The sequence below is a fragment of the Martes martes genome (assembly GCF_963455335.1).
Source record: "Martes martes genome assembly, chromosome: 5".
Classification (NCBI taxonomy): domain Eukaryota; kingdom Metazoa; phylum Chordata; class Mammalia; order Carnivora; family Mustelidae; genus Martes; species Martes martes.
Genome location: NC_137892.1, coordinates 86,694,344 through 86,722,184, shown reverse-complemented (window position 1 = coordinate 86,722,184; position 27,841 = coordinate 86,694,344). Strand labels below are relative to the sequence as shown.

Genomic DNA, 27,841 nt, shown 5'->3' with positions numbered 1-27,841 from the left:
ATCCCAGGACCCTGAGATCATGACCTGAGCTGAAGGCAGAGGCTTTAAACCCACTGAACCACCCAGGGGCCCCTGGACAGTGTTTTATGTCTGGGATTTTTCCCTTTATTTTGTCCCATAAAACTTTTGATGATTAAATGAACAGCATTCAGTATAGTTTCTCCATTTGTCCTCATTTGGGGATTTATTTTTTTTGCTTCTATTTGCTATATCTTCAGATGTATTTGACTGCTCAGTTACAGGATGCCAGGGCTTAGGATGGTGGTTCTTAGGAGACTGAATTTCAGATTTCTTATAGGATGCCAGGGCTTAGGATGGTGGTTCTTAGGAGACTGAATTTCAGATTTCTGCTTTCGTAATGCCGACAGCATCCCGCTGGGCAGAAGCCCCAGACTGGATTTCCTAATTCTGGTCATACTGATGTTAATAATCACATACTAAGTAATGATCACAAGCCCCATGAATTGATGAAATGAGAATGGGCCAGGGAGGAATAGTAATCACCACTGAGCTGTTGGGGAAAGGAACTCATGAAGGTGACTTTGTTATCCTGTCAAGGCCATTGCATTTTAAAAAGCTAGCCAAGGGAGAGATTCTAGTATGAAGCTAATAACAAAGTGGTTAACAAAGTTAAATTTCTGACTGACCTTAGTTTTGTTTTCTAAAATGATAACCCAGTGTGTTTCAAATGATATATTTTTTTGCTGTGAAAGGAAGACTTACATTTAACAGATATGGAGCCCTGCTCTGCTCTTACTATGTCCTCCAAGACCTAGAATAATGGTTTTTGGGGTGGCAGTCATAGGTGCAGAAGTCATTAGGTGGGAGTGTGCAGGAGGTGTTGAAGACCAGCAGGGAGGCCAGTATGTTTGGAGGAACAGTGATGGCAAAGGAACCGGGAGTAAGTCCAGGAGGCAGGCCATGGTGTGAGTCCCAGAAAGGACTTGGTGTTTCATTCTAAGTGTGATGGGAAGCCATGGGAGGTTGTGGTGTAATCCTGGTTGTGTTTTTGAGAGATCGTCAGGCTGCTGTGGAGAATAGATACAGTGGGGGCAAGAATGGAGGCAAGGAGACCAGTTTGGAGCTGTTGGAACAGAGGAGGTAAGAGGTAGTGACACCTGGGGCTAGGGTGGCAGCACTGGAGATGGTGGTATTTTGAAGTAGAGCCCACAGGATTTACTGTTTAATAGGATTTAGGCTATGAGAGAAAAGAGTCAAGTCAAGAATGATTCAAATGTTTTGGCTAGAGCAGTTATGTGAATAATGGTGCTATTTTTTGAAATGAGGACAACTTGGGGATCGTGAAGTTTGGGAGGGGGATTAACAATATGAACGGATGAATGACCTAAGCTTATAGTATAAAGATGAAAAAAAGTACACAGTTTGTTCATTAATACATTCTCCTAAGAACATCAAAGAGTATGGAAATATACAGAGTAAAGAACCCACTTTCCTGGGGCACCTGGGTGGCTCAGTGGGTTAAAGCCTCTGCCTTCGGCTCAGGTCATGATCCCAGGGTCCTGGGATCGAGCCCCGCATCGGGCTCTCTGTTCAGTGGGGAGCTTGCTTCCCTTCCTCTCTCTGCCTGCCTCTCTGCCTACTTGTGGTCTCTGTCTGTCAAATAAATAAATAAATAAATAAATAAAATCTTAAAAAAAAAAAAAAGAACCCACTTTCCTGACTTAACCAACTGCCAATTTTTTTTTCTGTGCATATTTAGTTTTTTATTCATAAATGGCATTATACTATATGAATTATTCTTTTGCTTTTCTGGTTAATACTATGGTTTAGAACTCTTCCATGTCAGTATCTGTGTATAGTACATTCTTTCTTTTTTTTTTTTTTTAAATTAAAGTAGGCACCATACCAAACATGAGGCTTGAACTCATGACCCTAAATCAGGACTCAACATGTTCTACCAACTGAACCAGCCAGGAGTCCCATAGTACATTTTTTTTTTTTTTAAATGACTGCAGAGAGTTCTGCTGTGGATATACCATAGCTTATTTACCTACTCTTCTCTTGAAAGATATTTAGATTGTCTCAGTATTTCACTATTAGAGAAAGTACTTCAGGGATCATTTGCACATCTACCATTGTGTGTAAGCTCCGGTATTTCCATGGGAGAAAAGATTCCCAGGATTCTTGAATATTCCTGGAAGTTTCCTCGATAGGGAATTGTTGCCAACCTCCAAGTTTTACAATCTCTTTGTCATCTGTTGTTTAGGTCCTTGCATCCGTTTATATTTGTCTTGTGCTGTTTTGAGTATGTTAGGTTATGTTTCTGAAGCTTCACCTTTTGCTTAAATCAAAAGCATCCTTAACAGGCCCATGGGGCACCTGGGTGGCTTAGTCGATCAAGCCTCTGCCTTTGACTCGGGTCCTGATTCTTGGGATTGAGCCCCATGTCAGGCTCATCCGGGAGCCTGCTTCTCCCTCTTCCTCTGCCTGCTGCTCCCCCTGCTTGTGCTTTCTCTCTCAAATAAATAAATAAAATCTTAAAAAAAAAACACAAACCCAAAACAGAAGAGGTCTTTCTGTTAGCCACTGACATGGATTCTAAAAGAACCAGGGCATAGGATTAAAAAGAAGAAGTGTGTGTGTATGTGTGTGTGTGTGTGTGTGTGTGTGTGTGAGAGAGAGAGAGAGAGAAAGAGAGAGAGAGAGAGAGGGAGAGGGAAAGGGAAAGAGAGAGAGGGATTGGAAGAGAGAGACTGAGAGTGCAATTAATTGGCTGTGTCCTAATTAGCTTTGGACCTGTCCAGTATGTTTTCTGAGCTCTAGGTTCTTAGGGATGAAATGAGAGATGGGATGGGGCTTTGCCTGTATTTAATAGGCTAGTCCAAGCTCAAATATCAGGGACCAAGAAGGAAATCACATTTACTAGGGTGAGAAAAACAGCATTAGTGGCCAGAGGAATGTTTACAAACTTGAATCACTGGGATTTACACATTTCTATAGATACCCAGAGTGGAGAAATAGAGGAAATATTGAGGAAAGCAGCTTGGCAGTGTGGGCCAGAAGCTGTCACAGCATGTTTACATCTGGCTCATTTCACCTTGGTTGGAAGGCACAGAATGCTTCAGAGGGTGAGCTTGGAGGCTGGGCAGTTGTCTACTATATTTAGAAAAAGGAGATTCCTGAGGTTAGAGTGGTCTCTGTGTGTGTGCATTTTCTTTGCCAGATGGACAAAGGTTTTAAGGGCTTGGGAATTCTGGACCAGTCCTTGTTAACTAGCTGGCTTCTCTGGGCCAAGCCAGTAGCTGTACTTTTGACTCCTGCTGCTGCCACAAAGGAAAAGCCAAAATAAACCCCATTTTACATGGTTTGTAAAGACATTACAGGTAGATTTCAAAGCTTATATGATCTCGCTATCAGATGTGCTCTTACCGTTTACTCTAGGCTAATTTCAACACTTTCAATCTATGAACTGGCTCCTCCTGTGAGACTTTAGGTAGATTTCCAGGCTGACTGAGTTAGCTTGAGGCAGTTTCTATGCCATGGAAACTGTCAGGCACATAGAACTAAAATCTTTTTTTTTTTTTTTTTTTTTTTTTTTTAAAGATTTTATTTATTTATTTGAGAGAGAGAGAGATCACAAGTAGGCAGAGAGGCAGGCAGAGAGAGAGGAGGAAGCAGGCTCTCCACTGAGCAGAGAGCCCGATGTGGGGCTCGATCCCAGGACCCTGGGACCATGACCTGAGCCGAAGGCAGAGGCTTTAACCGCTGAGCCACCCAGGCGCCCTAGAACTAAAATCTTAACAGAGTCTTTACTGAGTATTTGTTATGGCACTTTGGGTCAGGTATAGAAAATGATTATTAATTGAGCGATAAACTAAAATTAGAAAGACATTTTTGCTTTAATTCATACCTCTTTTTCTTTTTAAAAAGGTTTATCTAAGTAGGGGCAAAAAGGAATGCGAATGTCCCTCCCAATTCATCCTGCCTCCTGATCCCAAGTTCTTGTACTGGAGGCAACATTTTACCATTTCTTGTGAATTTTTCAGATAAAATTTATGCATGTGCCAGTGAATACATATTTATATATTTTTCGGTAGCCTGCCATATGCACTGTTTTGCATAATTTGCTTATTGCAAAGTTTTAATGTATTTTAGATCTTATTGTACATTGGTACATATAGAGCTACTCATTTTTAGCATTACATTGTACTCCATTGAATGGATAGGACGTAGTTCACTTAACCAGTCCCCTAATAATAGATGTTTAGATGATTTCCAGCCTTTTACTATTACCAGAACATCTTGGTACTTGTCATGGGCACTTGAGTAAGTAGACCTGTAGGATGAATCCTAGAAATGGACCTGTTGGGTTAAAGGGTATGTACAGTTTTTATTTTGATAAACATCCCATAGGAGTGTTTCTGGAAAGTTCTGAGTGAAGTCGACTTTATAAATCATGATTTTAGTGTAGGAAGGAAAGTCACTAGTTTATTACTTACTAAGTAACCTCTGTAATTATTATTATTATTTTTTAAAGATTTTATTTATTTATTTGAAGACAGAGATCACAAGTAGGCAGAGAGAGAGGGGGGGAAGCAGGCTCCCCGAAGCGAGCAGAGAGCCCGATGGGGGCTCGATCCCAGAACCCTGGGATCATGACTGGAGCCGAAGGCAGAGGCTTTAACCCACTGAGCCACCCAGGTGCCCCAGTAGCCTCTGTCATTAAACAATGCTTAGAGTTGTTTTCCATTTCTTACTCCCTAATCTGTGCATAGTGTTGATTCTGGGATTAAAAGCCACAACAAAATCTCTCCCTAAAACGAGACATAGCTGTACTAGGAATTTCTTGAATGTAGGGCCCCAGAGAACTTGTTGGCATTACTAGTGAGGTTACTGTTGAATTTTTATCTTTGCACAGCACGTGCATTATTCAGGAAGTTTGGCAGGTGTTAAAGGAGGGCAATTGCAAGGACTTTGGGCCAGAAGGCACACCTTGTCTGTCAGCAAAGCTTTTCTGGGCAATGGAATTTCTGGGGAGGGGTGAGGGAACCGGGTGTTTTATCCAACATCTCTCTTGTGGTTGCCTCTCCTACAATGCTTAGCACTTTCCTCAGTGGAGGGTAGGATAGTGCCACCTGTCCCGTGTGGTCTTTACTTCACTGCCTGTGACAGCTCATGTTGGGATGGAAGGTTTCTAGTGGTAGAGTTTCTGGGACAGGGTGGCCACAGTCATTGTCTTCCAGGTGCTCAGCATCCTGGGCAGGGAAGTACCGACGGTCCACAGAACCAGTAGAAGTTTGAAAGTGTCGTGGAAAAAGGAACAAAACTCAGGAAAGGCAGGTGAAGGCTTATCAAGTCCACAGAGGCAGGGTTCCTAGTGATAAGTCATTTAAAACCACCTCTGTTAGTTTTGTCCCACCTTTACTACTGTTTATTTACTTTGAAAATGTCTCCTTATTAAAAAGTACATTCATTTCAAAAGGGAACTTTATAGCATTCCAAAATTACAGGTTTGATGTAATTGGCAGTATTTTTTTCCTAAAATATGTTCATGTAACCATTAAATCATAATCATTAAATTGAAAAGTATTTGTCATTGTATCACCTAAAATACCCCCATATTGTACCAGTGATTTGAACTTTAATCTGTTTAACACTGTCCCAAGGCAGAAATGTGTGAGAAAATGGATACCATCTGGTCATGGTGCCTGGAAGGAAGGGGAGGGGAGGTAAGGATGTGTTTCTCAGACTAGGTACGGGTGTTGGGGGAGGTGGCAGTGTGCCAGGGAGTATACAAAGCAAGTGACAGAGAGTACGCTTTGCTGAAAATCTGGTTCACTCAATGGAATAATTATTTGAATATTCACACAAACACTGATAGATTATGGAGGAGAATGTAAGATCCCATGACATTTTTCTGAGGAGACATGCTGGTGTGGGCGAAAAGAACATGTAGTCAACAGCAGACCGAGGAAGGAGGAGGCCAGGGTGTCTCCAGTTTCTATCTTAGGTCTTGGGGTATGGTTGAACTCTGTACCACGGGAGAAATGTGGTGTGTGATAGGGGGTATGGGGCTAAGTAAGGTTTATCCTTGCTGAATTGTTCCCATGGAATATGTAGGTGGAAGCACCTACAAGCAGTGGGAAGCAGAGGTCTGATGTTCTGGAAAGAGATTGGCAGGTTATGATGTAGATTTGCATCTCACCGGGTGCTATTAGAAACCCAGGCAATGGTTCTCAGCCTTAGCTGCTCATTGAAATTGTCTGAGGAGCTGGGACTCATCCCAGGAGATTCTGATATAATTTGTCTGGGTTGCAATGTGAGCATAGGGATTTTTTTTTTTTTTTAAGATTTATTTATTAGAGAGAGGGAAGGAGAGAGTGCACGAGTCGGGGAAGGAACAGAGGGAGAGAATCTTCAAGCAGACTCCCCACTGAGCCTGATTCAGGTCTCCATCTCAGTGTCATGAGATGGAGACCTGAGTTGAAACCAAGAGTGGGGTGCTTAACTGACTGAACCACCAGGTGCCCTGAGCCTGGGGAATTTTCAAAGCTTTCCTGGTGATTCTACTCTGCAGCAAAGGTGGAGAACCACTGGCTTGCAGTGGGAGAAGAGAGTGGAGGCCAAAATCAAGGAGAATAGCAACATTTAGTAGACAGGTGGGTTGAAGAGAGTGGGAGAGACTTTGGGTTGAAGAGAGTGGGAGACTTTTGCTTTGATGACAAGGTGTTTCATTTTGGCTACTTTGGGTGAGGGGTTGCCCAAAGTCCTTTGGATTTGACATTGGAAGTGAAACTGCAGAAAGCCCAAATATAAGGGTGGTAAGTATCCACCTTTTAATATTGTGAGGAATAAATGGGATAATTGTAGGTATTGTGTTTAGCAGAGTAAGCTTGCACATGGTAAGTGTCCTGTAATTGGAATGTGCCATTCCGGACATTTCTACAGATTATCCATGTTCTAAGATGGTGGTTCTTAAACATGAATGTGGTAAGAATTCCCTTAACTGAGGATTCCTGGTCTCCCCCCAGGAGACTGTTTTATGTGTGCTCTAGAGCAAGGTCTCGAAATCTGCATTCCTTGCAAGGCCCCCAAGTGATTTGCATGGAGGGGGTCCTTGGAATTGGCTGGAAGAGATTTTACATAAAGTTGTCTCAAATCCTCTGTCCCCCTTTAATGCACAAAACTGTGCCAGCTACCCTCATGCTGGAACCTCTCCGGTTTCTGGAAGGAGCCATTATGATAGGTCGAGGAATGGTTTGAAAAGGTACAAGTTCTAATGCCTTCACAACATCTCAGCATGTGGCTCCGTGCCTGGGATCTAGTTGTTCCATGAGCTTGGCCTGTGAGTCCAGACCCTTCTGTAGCATTGGGGCGGGTGGGGAAGCTCCTGAAAGGAAACGTTATGTTCACCAGCAATCACAGGGCAAACGTTTTTCCCACAGTGAGTCTTGGGTGCTCTTGTCAGGGTTAAAGTCATTTGGGGTCAGAGCCTGTAATTATGTTGCACATTTTTTTCTTCAAAAACATTCAGGAAGCATAATGAGCTGGCTGAGCTATTGCACAGCTCCAGGGGACTCAGTGTCTGGGGGAGATTAGGAGGGAGACTGGTTTGAGGACTCTGGGAGGGGAGGGGGAGGTGCAAACCCAGAGAGCTGCTCTCTCCTTCTCCTGTCTCAAAGGTGCCCTGGAGCAACTCATTTCTGGCAACAACTTCCTCCTTATCTGTGTTCTAATCTTAGCTGGTTCTCTGCAGTCTGAGGGGGCTAGGTGAAAGAGCACCCCATGGCCACTGCTGGTGAGACCTCTGGGTGTCACTGGGAGGAGCTCTGTGCTACTTTCCCCCTGTTGTTTGCTTCTTAAGAAATTCTCTGGGCTGCTTTTCCACAGGCAGGGCTTTCTTGCATTTGTATCTGCCTAGTGCATTGAGATGTTTGACATACAGCCTACCTGGGCTGCTTATCCAGCAGCTCACCAGCCTCACAACTCCTGCTGTGGATAATATTGAGGCAGGCACTGGGGATGGATGCCTCCACACCTGCAGCCTTGCACTTTCCCTGCTGCACCGGCTGCCTCTGGTTTACAGGCCAGGCCTTAGGGCTACAGCCTTCCCTGCTGAAGTCTCCCGGCCTTCTGATTGAAGCCGCCTTGAGCTCACCATGCAAGGTCACTGAGCTACCATGTTGCTAGCTCTGTTTAGAACAACAAGATGGTTCTCTCTCTGGAAAGAAATCCTGTTTCCTCTTTACGTAGCCAGCATGCTTATAATCAGCTCCTCAGCAGGGAAGCTCTGCTCCATTGCATAGAAAATTGGAGTGGAACCGAGAGCTTTTGGCCTTAGTGTCTTTTGGGATAAGACTTTGGCTTCCTTTTCATCTCCCCCAGCTCTTCTGGCCAGCATAACTTCACACTATACTGCAATGAAAAGACAACAACAGGGCTTGGGGTTTTGTGCTTGGAGCAGCACAGAGTTCAAGCATGAAGATGATCACCAGCTGAAGATAACTTAAAATTGGCTTATTTTCATAAGTCTGGGTTCAGAATGTTGGGATTTAATCTTCCCCATCCCCTTGAATCTGGAGAACTGAGTCTCTTTAAGAAAGAAGAATGAAATGTTTTTTGATGGTTATCTGAAATGAGAAACTTGTGAAATGTTAGGCAGGAGAAGGATGAGTCATGTCTCTTAATGTGACACCTCAAGCAGTCATATTACCGAACTCCCCAAATGTGCCAGCATAGGGTGAGGCAATGGTGGGTGGAGACCTTGGAGGTCCTTTCTTGGGGTTTCTTTAAACAGCTTTGTTGAGATGTAATTCACATACCACAAAATTCACTTATTTACAGTGTACAGTTCATGGCTTCAGTATATTCACGGAATTTTTCATCCATTTCCACAATTAGTTTAGAACATTTCATCTTCCACCCAAAGAAACCGTGCACTCCTTAACCATTATTCCCCCATTCTTCCCATCCCCCTGGCCCTAAGCTGCCACTTCCTTAGGATTTTAAAGTGTGGTGCTGTCCTGTCAGCTTTGTTTCTTGAGCTTGTTAAGCCATATATCCTTTTCCTTTGGTGTATCCAGACAGTTTGCATATCCCAGGAATGCTGTGATTTCAATGCCAGGATGTTTGGATCTGGCACTCAGTTTCTCTCTATTCTCCTTCAGACAGACTTGCTGGTGCAGCAGGGCTAATGAGTGCATGCAGGTCTCTGGTTTAAGACTTCTTTTATCATACCTCTCTCTCTCGGTTCTGCTCTTGCTTTGGAGAGAGCAGTTTCCTGGTGAGAGTGGGAAGGAAGAACCCAACATCCAGTTGTAGGTAGGTGCATTGTTTTGAGCAGAAGAGAGGAACTTATGTACCTATAGAGGAAAAAATTCCAATAATATTCTGATTTGGATAGTTGTATTTGGAGAGTTTTATCCCTTTATCTATTGATAAAGCTATTGATAAGTAATTTTCTTACGTGCTGAAATGATGCTGGTTTGGGGTGTTGAAGCTTTTAACATGAAAGTCCTTCTTAGTTACCAAAGACCTTGTATTCTAAGAAATTTCAGCCCAAATGTAGGTAACTCGTTCTTCACCATCTCTGTTTTCTCTTTCTCTCATTTGCTTCCTTCCTTTTCATTTCCCTTCCCTTTCTCCCTCTCATTCTTTGACTGCCTGCTCTCTACCCCCCACTCCCCCCCAGTCCTGGGGTGGCCTTGCTAAAGAGCCAAAGACTGATCTCCCATCTCTTTATAATGGGAAAAACAAAGCCTTTGTAAGTAAGGATGACCTGAAAATGATTTGGGGAGTTTTGGAATTATAGCTCAAGAGATCACCAGATTTAAGGTGATTGAGAATCTATAGAACCAGGAAGTGTGGGCTGGGAGTGGTCCCATTTTGGGTGGGGGAACTCTCTGGGGTCTCCTTTCCTGTTACACATCCTGTGTTAGGTTTCAGAGGTAAAAGGACAAGCTCAGAGCCAGGGTGGGTACAGAACGTCCTGCTCACTGGTTGACAGCCGCATTGACAGGGAGCATTTAGGTGCTTATTTTCTGCTTCTCTAATGGCACCTGATACAAGCCTCAAGTTCCCTTTTTTATCATTAGGGTAGAGGATGCTATTAAAGTTGTCTTTAACAAAGTAGGTCAGTGATCTATATTTCAAGAAGACAAATTTGGGGACACTGAATGAGAACATGTTATTTGGGTTAGTTGAACAGCTCCAGATATAATTATGTATTTATAATGCCAATTAGGGACCTAGAAACCTATTTGGGATAGGTCAGAGACCTGGGTGTGATATCGGAGTCTTTGCCAGGTATTCCATCTAGAATCTCCAGGATAATATATTTTGAACAAATTTCAGTGAGACCTGGATAACATGGCTTATTACATTTCCCTCCATTGAGCTGCCACTTCTTAGTTCGCAAAGCCATTAACAGCAAAATATCAGGGTGCTCCTCTCCCATTTTCTGAGATATATATTTCCTGTTCTTTCCGGTGACATAGGTTAGTCATTTGAAAAGAAAAAAGTCAAGCAATCCAAAGTCAGACTTTTTTTTTCTTATTTTATAGGTGCAATACATGCTCTCCAGTGAAAATTTAGAAATTACAGATGAGGTAAAGAAGAAAATGCAAATTACACCAATAGTGCTGATTAGAGATAGTCATTTTGGTTCTATAACCTGTTCTACTCAATAGGTCACGATCATCTTTCCGTATCATTAACTGCTTTCTGAGATTGTTTTTAGTGGCTACACAATGTTCCAGGGATGCTGTGTCAAGATTTACTTAACTGGTGACTCACTTTTGGACAGTAAGGTGTTTTTCTCTTTCTTTTTTTTTTTTTTTTTGTATTCATGATTGTTGACTAGTCTGTAACGGTTGTCCTTAGAGACATACTGTAATTATCTCCATAAGATAAATTTACATAGGCAGCTCTTCTGTTTCTTTCCATCTCTTTAAGATGCAGCTCTAACTCTCTCTGGTTGCTCACCTCTTTCTCCTGCTGGCAGAGCAGAACCTTGGGGACAAAGAGTAGACGTCTTCTCAGAGTGCCAGAGAATGAAGAAGAGTCTCATATGTTGAAAACATGATGTTAAATTTATCTGAACCACAGTAATAGTAATGGTATAGCTACCACCATTTAACTATTTATTGTGTGTCATACCCTTTTGTTACATGTTTTACCAACTTGATTTCATTGAACCTTCACAACAGTCTCATGAGAAATGTACTACTATACTATCCCCACTTACAGACCAGAAGACTGAGGCATGGCAAGTCAAATGAACTCAAATTGTTGCAGCCAGGATTGGAACGTTGGTCCATTGCCAGCCCTTTTACTCTTAACTGGTGCTGAACTGCTGATTATGGAACCTGAGCCTCATCCCTTGAATCTTCTGTTTCCTCATTTATAAAATGGGGATATTAGTCCTCAGTTGAGACCATCATAAGGGTTAAATGAGGTAAAGCATCTGGCACAAAATCACAGCAGCCAGCTACTCTAATGACTAATTATTTCACCTTTTGTAAGATAGGACCCATATGGAAATTTAAAAAATTGTCTTGGTGCTGTCTTTGCATAGTCTCTGGCTTTCTCACTGGAAGTGAAACATACTAGCACTTACCTCTAGAAATTAGACTGAAGCTTGTACTCTGGCCAGTATTGTATTGATCTTAGTCCAGATGTCTTGGTTTTCAAACTTGTCAATCACAACATTCTGTATTTTCTTCAGGCCTGTCTTGTCGAAGGCCATTATGAAAGTGACACATCCCATAGGGACCTCTTTCATCCCAACCCCAGCCTCACCACCCAGAGGTGCACACCATCAGTTTCTTGAGCAGGCACCTAAGTTACTTCTAACAGTGAGTTCTTCTTTGACTCTAACGTAAATATCTCTTGCAGTACTGTTTATATAAAAGTTGTCTTTTGTGTAAACGTTGATTTGGAGGAAGGTGAGCTCCATCCTCTGGTCATGATTTAGGCCTGTTCCCTCCTTTAAGGGTTTGTTGCCCCCACTTTATTCCAAAATTGGTACCTCTCAGCAAACTCGAACGCTTGGCCAGTTCTGAGGAAAATAATGGCATGAGCATCCCAAGGCCATATGTAGACTGTGTTATCTTGGGATCCAGGTCAAGGGAACTCTTCTCTCTCCTTACGTCTGCTGAATTTCTGAAGTCATTTTAGTTCTCACAACCCAGGAGAAGCCATTTGTCCTAGAAAAGAATCCAGAGTTGGGGACTGGTAGGATATTTTGTTTCTTTCAAGTAGCAGTACAGATACGATCCTATCTTCATTAGCTCAGTCAACAAATATTTAGTGGACACCATCTGTGTACTAGGGCATTGTTGTGGGTACTGGGAGCGTAGCTCCAAACAAGACAAAGTTCTGACTCTTGTTTAATTTGTCTGCCCTCTAAAATATAAACTGCACAAGTAAACAAACTGACTGGATACTCTTAAATAAAAGCACCAGGATGGACATAAAATGAGACTGACAGTGATGGATAGTGGTGGGTGGAAGTAAGTGTAGATTATGTCATCAGAGAATGCTTCTCTGAGGTGCTGAATGACCTTATGTTCTGGGCTAATACTTGATGACCATGGTTTTTGAAAATTGTAAGCTATCACCTGATGGAGAGACTCTTTGCTGGAACTTATTTTTTTCCTTTCTGTTTCCATGGGCAAAACCTTTTTTACTCACTGTAGTCATGACCACCCAGAACCTTAGTGAGTTTGGCGAGATAAAGTCTATCCCCATATGGCAGGCAGACTGAGGTTTTAAAACACATAAACCTTATCAAGTCACTCTTATCCCAAATTTCCCAGTGGCTTCCCATGTCACTCAGAATATAATTTTTTAGAAAGATTTATTTTATTTATTTGAGAGAGAGAGAGAGTAGATACATGAGCAGGGGGAAGGGGCAGAGGGAGAAGGAGAAGCAAATTCCCCACTGAGCCAGGAGCCTGACACGGGGCTCATTCCCAAGACCCTGAGATCATGACCTGATCCAAATGCAGATGCTTAACTGACTGAGCCACCCAGGTGCCCCATCACTCAGAATATAATTTTAACTCATTAACCGTGGCTTTATGTGTGGTCAGGCTTCTGCCTACCTTGTCAGTCTCATCTCTGTGCTTAAGCTTCTCTGGTCTCAGATTCATCTTACACACTGAGCACTTTCCAGCCATAGGATTTTCCATTACTGTTCCTTTGGAGTGTCTTTGCTTCAGATCTTTATGTATCTATGTGGTCATCTGCTTCTTCTCATCTTCAGGTCCCCTCAGAGAAGTCCTTTGACCACCTAAAGGACTGATCTAACATCTTAAGTAGCCATTCCTTCTTTCCCTGCTTTATGCCATTTCCTGTTTTAGTTGTGAAAGTACTTTGTACCCTCTGAATTCCCTGGTGGAAGTTGAGTAAATAATATCAAATGTGCCTTCAAAGAGTCCAGCTTGACCACTTGCCTTGTATTCTCAAAGTGCCTCTGAGTGTTCACAGCCTCAAGCATCCCTTGGCTCTCTCTCTTTTTTTTTTTTTTTTTAAGATTTTATTTACTTATTTGACAGACAGAGATCACAAGTAGGCAGAGAGGCAGGCAGAGAGAGAGAGGAAGGGAAGCAGGCTCCGTGCTGAGCAGGGAGCCCGACGCGGGGCTCGATCCCAGGACCCTGGGATCATGACCTGAGCCGAAGGCAGAGGCTTCAACCCCTGAGCCACCCAGGCACCCCTCCCTTGGCTCTCTTTAGATTTGTTTTAAAGATTTCACCTTGGACAGATCATGTGTGACTGCTCTAATTGGATCGTGACCCAGTCTTCCTTTTGTGTTGCTCAAGAAATGGGGTTTAAAAAAAAAATCAAGCATCAGAACTAAGAGTTGATTAATGCTGTTACCAGCTTCCTCCTTGCTTCTCATCCCTCCGCCTGTGCTCTTTTTGTTGGATCTCTTTCTCTATGTTTTTACTTTCTCGAATGGAAGAAAGGGAAGAAAAATCTAAAGTTTCTAAATCTCTGTCATAAGTAGCACCGAGCAGGAGGTCCCCATCTCCTTGGCTTGGCTAGTTAACCTTTATCAATTGATTCCTTTCCTAATCTTCACACCTAGAAGAAATGGATTTATAGCTCTTAAATCAACAAGGCTATTTACTTATTTTTTTCTTTAAAAAGAGAGATTTTTTACTCAGAGTATATCTGCTCCATACTCTCTCATTTGAAGGTATTAAGTTTCAATAACTATTTTATTGACAGTGGTATGAGTGGGAAGGTACCCATTATAAGCCTCAGAATTAATTACAAAAGACTTACTTTTCATTTTCCTCTAAATAGATTAAAAACAATTCTCCCACATTTGTTCACATTATAGGCCTCTCTGTGTACTGTATGCTGACAGTGTGTTCGTTCTGGAACCACATCTCTTGTTTTTCCAGTGGATACCCCCAAGGCATAATTTCTGTAGAAGGTTTTTCTGCAACACTGTAGTGACTTTTTACAAGATTTAATATCAGTTTATTTGAGTAGTTCCATGTGGATAAATGGGTCTTAACAGGAATTCAGCCAATAAAAGACAATGCTTCCCATACAGTGTCTTAACTTTTAGGACTGGAGTCTTGCTAAATAGAATTTAAGTCTGAGAGTCAGTCTCTTATCTGTGTCTCAGGCTCTCTGTGTTCTCCAGAAAGCCAGTCATTCTTAGAAGTTTAATTTAAGAGTGGGCAGAGAGAGAGAAGGAACAGCATCACAGCTATCTTTGTACACGCAGATGACCCCTTTGGCGACATGCAAGCACTAGAGATTCATTGACCCACATCTTTTCCTCCTTCTCCTGCTGTGTACAGGCCATTTAGGGATCTGGTACCACAGTTACTACTAAAATATGTTGCCGAATGCAGAAATCTCCATCCCTGTGGACTTCTCAGTTGTAGGAAATTAGCTCATGACCTAGAGGCAGAGAGCCCCGTGGCTGTGCTTTCAGTGCTGGAATTCTTGGAGGTGGCAGTGGAATGAGAAGGATCCTGGAGGATTCAAGAAAATTCTGAAAATCCTCCACCTCAAACACCAGCTGGCCTGTGGTGTTTTCCTGACTGGGCACCGTCCCTTTCACTCCTTGGTAGTTTCTACGTTTTAAATAAATAATAAAATTGGGATGCCTGGGTGTCTCAGTTGGTTAACATCTGCCTTCTGCTCGGGTCATGATCCCAGGATCCTGGGATCGAGCCCCAGGGCAGGCTCCTTGCTCAGTGGGGGGCCTGCTTCTCCCTCTCCCTCTGCCTCTCCCCTTGCTTGTGCTCTCCTGCTCTCTATCTGTCAAATAAATAAAAAAAAGTCTTTAAATAATAAAACTAAAGTTCTTTCTGTGTCAGAACCTTTACTCTGTTTTCCTATCAAGTTGTTTTTGAAAGTATTTTTAATCTGTTTCGGGGGAACATCTACAGCTTACATTTACTGAGGGTAGAAGTTAAAGGAACTTTGACCAGTGTGGGAGAGGCAAAAGCCCATGGGAGAGCCCCTGAAGACAGCAGGTGCTCTCTCGGCTGTTTGCTGCTAGCTTTGTAGAACAGCAAGAGCCCACCCCTGCCCTGGAGTCATGGGGCCATAAACAGGACATGCTGCAAGACCTGGAGGTCTCACTTTTGTTCCTCTGCTTCTCCACTGGAATGACCAGGCTGAGGCCAGTTGCCAGGCAACCCTGGACATAATAGAAGCAAGAGAACTCCTCCACTGGCTCTAAATCTCCTTTGCTTTTTTTCCCTCTGTGGTCTCTTCACTTAGTGGGCTTGAGGCTTACTAGTTTTGGATAGGAAGAGAAAAAGTGTACTAATTGGAAATATTGATTGTGAGAGCTTTACCTATTTAATTCTTACCAGTGCAGCTCTAATCAGATAACGATGTTACAGTAGAAGGCCCTGGCATCTGTCAGAGAGCCCCATGTCCACTGATTACTTGGGGGGAAGAGAGGTAAACTCCATTTGGCATCAGCACGGACACGGAGTCTTGGTGAAGCACTCTGCCAATCATGAATGCAGCTTATCTTAATGCCATCCTTTGAGTTGGTTTTAGTAAAGTACTTTGTAGACACAGTGCCTCTGCTCTGTGCCAGACAGGCTGCTTTCTGGCATGAAGGAGGGAAGACCCGATCCTAGCTGCTTAAAGCAGAAAGGGAATTTATTTTGATATGTAGCTGGAAAGCCCAAGGATGTTCTGACTTCAAACTGGCCCGAGTCCTGTGGCTCACACCATGTCTGCAGGACCCTGGTATCCCTACATCTTTCGATTCTGCTTTCCTTTAGGCTGGTGCCATTCTCAGATGGCCTCTTCCCTCGGGTTGGCAAGATGACTTGAGGCCAAGAGTTTGAACTGAAGCCCCGAGCGTGGTTCTCATTGGCTTCTTGTTGAGTCATATGCTCGTCCTTGAGATAATCCTTGAAGCTTGCCTGGCCTGAACCCAGAGTGGAGTCAACAGCATACAAAATAAATGTTCTGAAAGTCTGGGAGGGATGCTTTCCCAGAGGAATATTAGGGTGCTATAAATACAGAAGAAGGGGGGATAGCTGCCAGGCGGCCAAGGCAACAAAATTCCTCCATACTAGTCTGAGCAAATTGAACAGGGTCATCCAAGGAAGAGAAAGGGTTCTGCCTCCCAAAAGCCTCATGGTTCTTCTCCACATTTGGATAAGTTAATGTGGGCTATCATGGTTTTTTCTTTCCTTTTCTTTTTTTTTTCAGAGTATGTTTTAATAAAGTTACCCTGGAAATTCACATTTGGAGAGGAACAAACAAAAGAGAGTTTTGAAGCCTCGGGGCCCACCAGAATTGGGCAGACTGGGCAGCCTGAGAATAGTGTTTGGGAGTCAGGTGCCTAGTGAACAGGGAGTGGGGCATCAGGTGGGTGTCAGGGTGAGATGACACCACCTCTGCAGGCACAAACTATAAAAAATAAACGCAGAGCGTTGTATGAGAACTATTAGGTAATGCAACAGATCTGTTGATTCCCGAGCCGACGATTGGTTGTCTTACAGCCTGACCAGTGTGAAAGCTAGTTTGCGGTCTTCCAGAGCCTGACTCTTTCATCTTATAATACTGAGGGTTTGGGAGACTACATCCGGTAGACCTTATTTTGATTCTGCCCATGTCTAGTATAGCGGATTAGACTACAGGGCTTGGCAAACTTCTGTAAAGGGCTAGACAGTAAATATTTTAGGTTTTGCAGGCCACATAGGGTCTGTGTTGCAGATGCTTCTTTTTTGCCTTGGTTTTTACAACCCACTGATAATGTAAAAACCATTCTTAGCTCATAGGTCATACAAAAACAAGCCAAGGACCACAGTTAGCCGAGTCCCAGTGCAGGTTCCTGGGTTCTAGTCTTGTCTGGATGGTTCATGAACTCTGGGCATTTTAAGCTCTCAGAGACTCACTTGCCCCAATTTTCTCTTCTACGGAGTGGGTCCAAGCAATGTACTCACTTCATGGGGTTATTGTAAGGATTGCTGAGAAAATACCAGCTCTTTGGAATCATGATGTTGGTCCTTTACTACTGCAGAGCATATTCTTGGGGAAATGTGGCTGAGCTTTCAGAGTCTTTGTAATTTCCATCGTTCTTCCTCTTTTGATGCCTTCTTTTTCTCTGTTTTGGGCAACTCTTCATCAGGTTTTGGGAACTTGATGCCAGTCTCAGTTTCATTTCTGGTGTGTTCAGGAAGTGTCCCACATTGTAATCCATATTTGGCAGTAACCGAAATAAATTGGCTTGGTTCATTATAAAAATGCAGAATATGGGGGCACCTGGGTGGCTCAGATGGTTAAGCGTCTGCCTTTGGCTCAGGTCACGATCCCAAGGTCCTGGGATCGAGTTCCGCATCGGGCTCCTAGCTCAGTGGGAAGCCTGCTTCTCCCTCTGCCTCTCCCCTTGCTTGTGTCTTCTCTGTCTCTGTCTCTCTCTCTTAACTGAATAAATATTATCTTAAAAAATGCAGAATATGTATTTGTTCTGCTTCCAGCCTGAAAATTCCCTTCATGTCTGCTTTTTTACTATATTCCAGTTTATCAGCCTATCAAGGCCTCTTATTAAAGGCAAAAGGAGAATTGTTTTTTCCTGCTTTATCAGAAAAAAATGTCAGAATTGTGGATTTTTTTTTTTTTTAGATTTTATTTATTTATTGGACAGAGAAAGAGAGATCACAAGTAGGCAGAGAGAGAGGGAGAAGCAGGCTCCCCACTGAGCAGAGAGCCCGATGTGGGGCTCAATCCCAGGACCCTGGGATCATGACCTGAGCCGAACAGAGGCTCAACCCATTGAGCCACCCAGGTGCCCCTGGAATTGTGGATTTTTGTTCGTTGAACTTGGTGGATAGATTGAAATATTTGGAAAAGGACTAAATTTTTCCCCTAAATCTCTGCCCTGCTGCTGTAATTTGTACAGGCAAATTATGATGGAATGGATAGAAATCATATCACTTCTCAGGTGTGTTTTGTCCTGCAAGCAGGTACCTTGTTCAGGTCTTTGCTCTGTTGTCACTTTCTCAGTGAGGCCTCCCCTGACAACCCTTCTCCCATCCCAGTTTTTCATTCTAGTTTTATTTGTAGTACTTTTCTCATTCTAACATACTATATAATTTGTTTACCATGGTTTCTTTTTGTCTGTTTCTCCTTCTATTTCTCCTTTCTCCTTGCTAGAATGAAAACTCTATAAGGGCAAGGTATTTGTCTTTGCTCTTATGTATTCCCAGTGCTTAGAATGGCATCTGGTACATAAATAAATACTCATTGAATGAATGCTTTGATTCCTATATTGGAATATTAACTACATCCTATTCTTTCTGGCCTAGAAGTCATGGGACTTGGGTTTGAATATTGACTGTGCCACAAATTGCATCTGTCTTTGAGCAAATCATTTAATCTCTGAGCTCTGTAGTTTTCTTATCTTTAAAATAAGGGGTTAGAGTAAATGATTGCTAAAGTTCCTACTAGGTCTGTAGTTCTATGATTATAATCTCTGGTTAAAAGAAACGATGTACTGCTATTAAAATTGCCACAGATATTTCCTAAAAGGTTTGAATTTCATTGGTGGGCAAAGTGGATTGAAAGAGGGTTTCAGAAAAAGTTTTCAGAGGCATGCTCTGCCTTCCCTAAAACAGTTCTCAATATTCTAGTATGGTTGCTTTCAAAACACCTTTCCATCAGCCCTTTTAAGATAAGGTCTCTTGTCTGAATAGGGTTTCTGAGTCCTGCAGACTCTGTCTAGGCACTGTGTTTCAGTCTTTCTGATTTGTTTCCCTTTCTCGAAGGAATGATGGGTTTCCCAGCTTCAGTCCACTGACTATTTCTGTTCCTTCCACCTGGTGTCCTTGGTGCCTTCCCTATCCCCCTTTGTTTGGCCACTGCCTACCTATACTTTAGGTCTCAACACATAGTGGGTCTGGACTTAGGGAGGGATTGGCAACAGGGTTCCAGTTTCACTGGAAATCTCACTACCTAAAATGTGGAGACAGGAGAGGGCCGAGTTTGCTCAAACTGTAGCTAGTCTGGGTTGGCTGGAGCAGCTCTGCAATAAGAATGCTAGGGTTTGGGGGATTAGATTGTGGAAGGCTTGGGTGCCACAGTGAAGAAAGAGTCTGTCTTTCTTCACTGGGTACTGGGAAGCCACTCTAAGCTTTTTGAGCAGCATGGTGACATAATAAAAATTTAATGAACCAAACAACACAGATACACCTCAAACAGCATTGAAAACATCATTTCCCTAATCCCTAATGCATACTTGTGGGGGAGTGGGTAGGGATAAATGCTAGGGTTCCTGTTTTGTACATGGGAAAAGTTGGGATACATAGTGATTAAAGGACTTATTTTAGGCGTCACGGAAAAGCAGTATTAAACCAGTAAGTGTTTTTAATAATTAGATAGAATGGTGGTCTGCAAGACTCATAAATGCTGCCAACGGCTTCGTTCATTTTTCAAGCAGGTAGTGAGGTGAATAGTTGTGTTGAGTGTTGAGAGGCAGTCCGTCAAAGATGACTCATGGATGTTTCTGGAAGCTTTGGCAGAGGCTTGAATTCTATTTAGTAGATAATGGGCCACTTTGGGGGGGTGGATACAGGTTGCTTCTTTCTATCATTTACTGCTTAGAACCCCTCCTGGCCCCCCATTGTACCCGTGTATGATGGTCCTGCCCATTTGCCTTTCCAGCCTCATCTCATACCATCTTTGCATTTTCCAGCCATCAGGCCTCTTTTTCACCCCTTTTGATGCTCACGTGCCTCCCACCCTGAGCTTTGGCACACATAGTTCCCTCTGATGCAGCACTCCTCCACCTTCCTTCCACTTGCTATTCCTCCTTCTAGTCTCAGCTCAAGTGTTATTTCCTGTGGAAGCTGCCCCTGGCTTCCCAGTGTAGTGACCTTTTGCTGTTGCCTCTTGGTCCATTGCCCAACCATTCTGGCACATAGCTGGGGCCAGCATCGAGGAAATAGGGGGTTTGGTTGGTGCATTGTTGGATATTGTTTTCTAATTGTTCCCTCAAGTGGAATGTTGTGCATCATTTTAGGAAGTTGTAGATTGCACAAGAGGTGTTTTTCAGAAACTACTCTGCTTGGAAGGGTGGTGATGGTGAAAGTGTACTTGGTGTGTAGGAGGAAGGGGATGAGCTAAGAGTTTCCGCCAGGAACAACTCTTGTCATCTAAAGCTGGGTTTGGAGGCTGCTGTTCATGTGTACACCCTCAGTGAATGGTCATATGTCCCTCTCCCTCCCCCCTTGCTTCTCCTTTTTCTCTTGTTCTTGCAGTTTTATAAAAGCAGAAACTAAACCCCAAAGGAAGGAATTGCCTGGTTGAGGGCTGTAAGAGAAAAGAAACCCAGGTCTGGTTACAACCCAGGCTTCTTTACCCACCGGGCCATTGCTGGTGTGCATTTGCTTCTTGAAGCCCAGCAGCCTTTGACAGCTTCCTGGGTATGTCAGCTGCCCTGTTTAGGTCATTCTATTTCTTCCCAAACTGGAATGCGTTGAAGAGATGCCTTGAATATGTTTGGCAGAAAATCCAACACATCTCATTAGTTTGGTCACCTTTCCTGCTCTGTCACTCTTTAAGCAGTGACTACTGTCAGAAGTAGCAACTGTGGGTTTTTTAGAGGCATCTGTTAATTGCCCCTCCCCACCCCCGCTCCCACTTTGGAGATTTCTTGTCTGCATTTTGGAACTCTCTTATAACTTATTACAACTTCGACTATAAGGTCCACTTAAATTCTGACCTTGATAGACATGTGACTATATCCTAAATTGCCTGGGTGGCTCAATGGGTTAAAACCTCTGCCTTCAGCTCAGGTCATGATCTCAGGGTCCTGGGATCGAGCCTCGCATCGGGCTCTCTGCATTGGGCTCTCTGCTCAGCGGGGAGCCTACTTCCCTCTCACTCTCTGCCTGCTGCTCTGTCTCCTTGTGATCTCTGTCTGTCAAATGGATAAATAAACCCTTTAAAAAAATATATATCTAAGTTGTCTGTGTAGTGACTGGAACATAATAACCACTCCATACATGGTCATAAGGAGAAATGTCTTAATTTGTAATATATTGGGCAGGCACACCTTCCCCCATCTTTCAGCAGTCCTGGTAGTGATTCTTTGAGGCTGAGGTAGTGATTCTTTGTACCTGTGAAATCCTCAGCAGGATCTGTTCCATGCGCTGTAGGGAGTGACATGAGCCACAGGAGCACATTTATAATCGGCTTCACAGCTGCATGTTCCCTTGCTTGAATTCACTGGGTTGAGCTGTGGGATGTACAGTGTTAAACGAGATGGCTTGGTCCACTGGGGCACATCTAAAGGTGGTACCTTGTTATCTTCCTATTACCCTTGAATGCGAGCTCTGAGGGGGATTGTGCTTATCTCCCCATTGTTTGCTACAGTGATTCAGAGAACAGTGGGTACAGAATAAATAACTCTAGAAAATCCAGACTAAATAGATGAAGGATGAATACATTCATACTAACTTAAAGGTTGGGGTGCAGAGCTGGGAGGTTGCACTACTTATTCACGTCTGTTCTCTGTGACTCATTGGAGTCCGTTCCCTCCCCTTCTCCCTCCCTCTCTCTTTATTTTGGGCTTCTCTTCCTTTAAACTGCCATCAGAAGGCCAAGCTCTTTTTCTTTTCTAATCGTTTATTTTGTGCTTCATTCCTAGACTTGCTTGTGGTGTCAGCTTAGTAATTTCCTGACTTTCCAGGACTCTTCTCAGGAACCCAGCATTGTGTTCTCATGTGTTTTGACCTTCCTAGTTGGTGTCTCTTTGCAAGCTGAGGGGTCTTCGCATCTGTGTGGGAGGAAAGTGGGGGCTATGGCAGAGAGAGATGGAAATGATGCTGGTTCATTTCTTGTTCCAGTCTAAGCAAGTGTCCAGACCTCCATCTTATATGGCTCTGATCCTCTCTTGAGGAGGAACGCTGGGTCTCCGATGGAGCTCTGGGCAGAGAGTGTGTGTTTGTATGTAGGATTCAATCATCAGCTCACTGTAGGGACCGCTTCCTGTGTGAGGCATCTTTGATTGCAAGATGGGTGACTGTGTGGTTTAGTTGGTTGGAGTGCAGGGCTAATTGCTTTTTCTTTCTTTTAAAGATAATTTTCAGGACATTGCTTTGATTCTTTTCTTTGGTCTTGAGCTATGGAATTTCCATAGAAACCTTTTAAATTGTGTTTTACATGTCATCCAGTTCTACCTCCTGTCATCTTGAAGTTTTATCAGTGATTCCAGTGCTGCCCTGGGGAACAGTGATGGTCATAATTAATATCTGCTGATGACACTCTATGTGCCAGACCTTTTGTAAATCCTGTATACACTCTCATTGAATTCTCGAAACAGCCTTATAAGGTAGTGATAGTATCACTGTTGGCACCATCTCCATTTTATAGGTGAAGAAACCCATGAGATCCATTTAGAAAGATATTAGTTGCCCCTTTTTGTTAAAACCAACAAAAAGAAAACAAAAAACATAATCATAAGGTACTATGATTCAGTACCTTGCCTGAATCATAGCATATTTTCGATGCTGCTGGCTAAGGTGTAAGATTCAGTACAGGGTTCCCAGCCACCCCCCCCCCCCCCGCCCTTTTCTTTTTTAGAACTGTTACCAAGGAGATATATTGCCTTCCAAAGGCAAATACGGTGAAGATTTCCCTCTGCTTTTGGCTACTCTTTTGTTTGAAGAATGTCACCATATCCAACTGTTTTCCTTACAGAGAAGAGGGATAAAAATGTCTTGTCATGAACTCTTGTGGCTAGAGTGTTCCAACCTCTCAGGGAAACATTGCATTCTTTAAAAATGAATTCAATCCATGCCATTCCTATTCATCTGTAATGCCAGCCATTGGTAAGAGTGTCCATATACGCATTTGCCTTCTATCTGCTGAGATAAGAGTAGATGTGGGTTAGATTCAGTCACCTTGTGGGAAGTGGATAAAATTGGACTGAAAAAATGGACATCAAGGAGGATCTGTTCTTTCTTAAATCCCTGGCAGCTCCAGAGGTGATGAGCATTGAGAAAAACTGTTTTATGTTATCTTCTATAGGAATGAGGCATTTGTTCACAACAAACATCCAGGAAATTTTCTTTTTTTATAGAAATGACTACAGTTTTGTCGTTCGTAGCCCAGTCCCATTATCACTGCTAAGAAGGATATACGTGAATGTATTGAAGTTCCCATTTTTCAGATTTCTTTTGATTCTTGTAGTCTCATTTTCAGAACATCCTTTAGTAGAGGTATAGCCAAATAGGAAGATTTAACACATTTAAAGTTTGGTCACCTTTTGTTTTTTCTGACCTTAGTTTTAGTAGAAAGTCTCCTGTGAAGTGAAATTGCTAAGGTCTGGAGCTGGGTGGAAGAGAGAAAAAGGAATTTTTGTCCTTAACTGAAGGCCCTTTAGAGTGCTTTGTGGATTGAAGTTTCTCTGTTTTATTAATAAGTAGGTATTGGAAAAACATTTTGTTAGCTTTGTTGAGCTGTAATTCACATGCCAGTGTCCTGGAAATTTAGAATGATCTCAGGGACACCTGAGGAGACAGTAGACTGAGTCTAACACAGGTGAAAATGTTCCTAGACTTTACTTTTAGGTTCAAATTGGGAGACCTAAACTTGAGTTTGACTCTTCCTTCTCTAAGCCTCAGTCCCTCACCTGTAAGATAGAGGTAATAGTACATGGGCCTGCTTCCTAAGGCTGCTTTGAGGATTCAGTGAGCTAATAGAGCATGTAAAGTACTGAACTGGCACAACCTCAGTAAACGGTAGCTGGTGTACACCCTTAAACCAGCTTCAGAGATGGAGTCATTGAATTTGGGAACTCTATCTTTCTGGCCTATACGGAGGGCGTGTGTGTGTGTGTGAGAAAATGCATGAATAGTTAATTGAATTGAAAATGCATTGCCTTATGTTAGGGAAATAAATTAGGTATCTGTGGGACCAATTTAACCTAGAGTTACCAGTGTAATACAGGATGCCCAGTTCAATTTGAATTTCAGATAAAAAACAAAAATTTGGTAGTGTAAGTCAGCCCCCAAATATTTGTTGGTTACTTTAACTTCAACTGGTTGTCTTTTATTTTTATTTGTGAATTCTGGCAACCCTAGTATAACCCTGTTGTTTCCTGTTTGAAATCTTTTGGCTACCTTTATGATTACTACAAGTGAGGCAAGGGATTTCTAATACGGTGTAGGGATATGACTTTTTTTTTTTTTTCCCCCATTTCTCCCATAACCTCATCCTTTGTTGTTGCTAGGAGAAACCTGGCCTTTTGTGAGTAGCCCCATCATGTACCAAAACACTGGTTGCATAGCAGCCAAAAATCTTTGTTGAGAAATAAGCATAAGAAAATCTCTGTGATGGCACTTTTTCTACTTCATAGTATTGCTGAGGTTGTGCTGAGGAGGAGGATGGGAATGGAATCTAAAATGTCTGGCTGTGACGTTCACTTTTCACCTTGGGGCTCCACAGGTGGGAACTGTGTTCTCAGGCTTCAGTAGCCTTTCAGAAGCCTTAACCTGTGCAGAACTCCAGCAATGAGCACCCCTTGTATGCAAATCTAGGGAACACATGAATACCAAAGGAATGAAAATTCTGCTCCTTGATAACTGAGGAATGTGTAGTTTCATAGAGAGATAGGATCAGCATGTATCAATAATTGCAGTAGTTTAGTGAAACAGAGTCACAAAGGAAGTGCTCAACACTGATAGGTGCTTTCCATGTATTGTTACAGTAATCCTCACAGCAGCTCCATTAGCAAGATCCTATGATTATCCCCATTTTCCACGTTAGGAAATTGAAGCTTAAAATAATGGACTGAAGCCTGGAATCACACACAGGTTGGTCTGATTTAAAAGCCTCTGTTCTGTCCTTTCTCTTGCATCAAAAATTGCATGTATAGGTTGAATCACATGAAATTACCAATATTTTACCAATTCTTTTGACCTGCAAAAATGATAGTTGCATAGAGAGTTCAACCTAGTCCAAAGAATTATGTGGTATACAGATGTACAATCACACACACACACATACAGACAACTCAACTCGCCATTATTATATGCGACTTGCTAGTTACACATGACTTACTGAGACTGGCTGGGGTGAATGAGATATGTGGACCTAGTTTAAGGCTTATCAGAGATGCTTCTGGGAAATTAGTTTTCATTTCTTCACTTGTTTACTCACCCACTCACTCAATAGCTCACTCATTGAATAGAAGCTCACAAAATTCTGCCAAACCTTATATTAAGCATCATTTTTAGCAGTCTCCCCCCCATCTACTTTTTATGATAAAAAATTTTCCTCCTCCCTCTTGGTAGTAAATTCTCCTCTCACCCTTAGATAACTACTGATCTATTTTCTGTATGCTGGCCATTTCTGGGTATTTCATAGAAATGGAATCATGCAACATGTGGGCTTCTGTGTCTGGCTTCTTTCACTTAGCCTACTATTTTTCAGGTTCTTCCATGTAGCGTGTGTCACTAGTTCCTTCCTTTCTGTTGCTGAGTGGTATTCCATTGTATAGATACACTACATTTTGTGTTTCTCTTCATCAGTTAACACATATTTGTGTCATTTCTACTCTTTGGCTGTTATGTACATCAATACTGTGAATTTTCTATACAAGTTTTTTGTGGATATATATTTTCATTTCTCTTAGGTAATTTGGAGTGAAATTGTGGGGTCATGTGGCAAATTTATGTTTAATTTAAGCAGATATTTGAGAAAAGAGAGTGAAGAATGGCTTTATACAAAGGCTTAAAAGTAGAAATGAGGTTTGGGTTTGTCAGCTAGGCAGTGATGACCTAGAGTTAAAGTACCAGGACCCAGCAAGGGTAGTGAGGCAGATTTTCAACTGTGAGAGTGAAGAGGGGCAGCTGGCGTTAGCCACAGAGATCCTGATGCCCATGAAGGCTAATGCTACTTCTCTTTTCATATTTGGCAGCGTGGTCAAAAGGCTTCTCTCTTCCCATTGTTGTTCATGGACCCAGATATTGGAATACCATTTTGTAATCTTCCAACACTGATAGTCCTTAACAGGAAAGTAGTGATGCCTCCTTCAAGAGCATCAGTTCTCAAATGCTGAGTCTCAGTTTCTGCTGAGAAAAATATAGACAGTATAAGTAATGAGTGTTTCATAAAGCTAAATTTATCTAAAGCAGAGGTCTGTATCTTATTCTGAGAGTATATCTTTCTTACTATTTTGGAATAGGTAAGACTTGTTTGTTATATTAAGTGATAGGGAAATATATTTAAAAAAAAGATTTATTCATTTATTTTAGAGAAGAGAATATGCAAGTGATGGGGAGGGGGAGAGGGAGAGAGAGAGAATATTCAACCAGACTCCCCTGCCAGGCACAGAGCCTCATGTGGGCCTCAAATCCCACAACCCCAAGATCATGACCGGAGCTGAAATCAGGAGTCGGCCACTCAACTGACTGAGGCACCCAGGTGCCCCACGAAAGACAGTTTTTGAATGATTGTGCTTACCAGAATAAAATAGTGGCAAATAAATTCTTGTGTGTGTCTGTGTCTCTGTGTGTCTGTGTCTGTGTTTAGTTTAAGTTGGTTGTTTAGATTCCCAAATCTGGAAACCACTGCTCCAGAGAAAGTTTTGGGAAGGAGGCTGTTGGAATCCATGGTGGCCCTTGTGTTTTGCCTCCTTCCTGGTTTTCCTCTGTAATTGTGGAGGGTAGACAACTGCAGTGAGGCCTGGATGAGACCTACTTAAAAGGTTAGTAAAAATCAAGGAAAGACCCTCACAAGCACGCAACCCTGTTAACTTACTTAGACATCTGACTCTCTAAATAGATGCATTTGTTGGGCACATGCCAGTATCAGTTGCTTTGGTAGTGTGAGGAAGCCAGAATCAAGCTCACGTTGGATTTCTTATACATGTTTGAGCTAACCAACATTTGATTCTGTTCAAGGTAAGTGGTTATTTTCTTTGGGTGCTGTGCAGAGGCCTGAGGTTCTGCACACAGTACTGTGGTGAGAGGTGTGGTGCAGGACGGCACCTGGTCCTGAGCGTGGAGGGAGGCCTCAGTTCTGCTCCAGAGTGCCCATTCTCTAGCATGGGGTTTAGGGAGTGGAATTTTTCTGTAATGTGATCTTGAAGTACACATAACCATTTCCCCAATTAGTAGTAACAATAGTGATGATGCCATGCATGACATTAATAGGAGTGAAGTGCATTGAGCCGAATACTGGGCCAAGTGCTTTCAGGCATGATGTAATCTGACCCTAGCAACAATTGTGTTAGAGAGATACGGTTATTCCATTTTTTGTGTGAAGCAATTTAGGGTCAGGAATGTTTAGTAACTTGTTCACTTAAGTTGCCACTGGATGAGAGATGTGGAGCTTACTGCTAGTAAGGGGACAAGCTGGGATTCAATCT

At 42.6% G+C, this 27,841-nt stretch overlaps 1 protein-coding gene across 3 annotated transcripts in view; it reads left to right on the top strand.

Annotated features, from left to right (window-relative positions):
• ARHGAP26 (Rho GTPase activating protein 26) overlaps positions 1-27,841 on the top strand; it is a 437,763-nt gene that overhangs the window by 10,322 nt on the left and 399,600 nt on the right. The window lies entirely within an intron of this gene.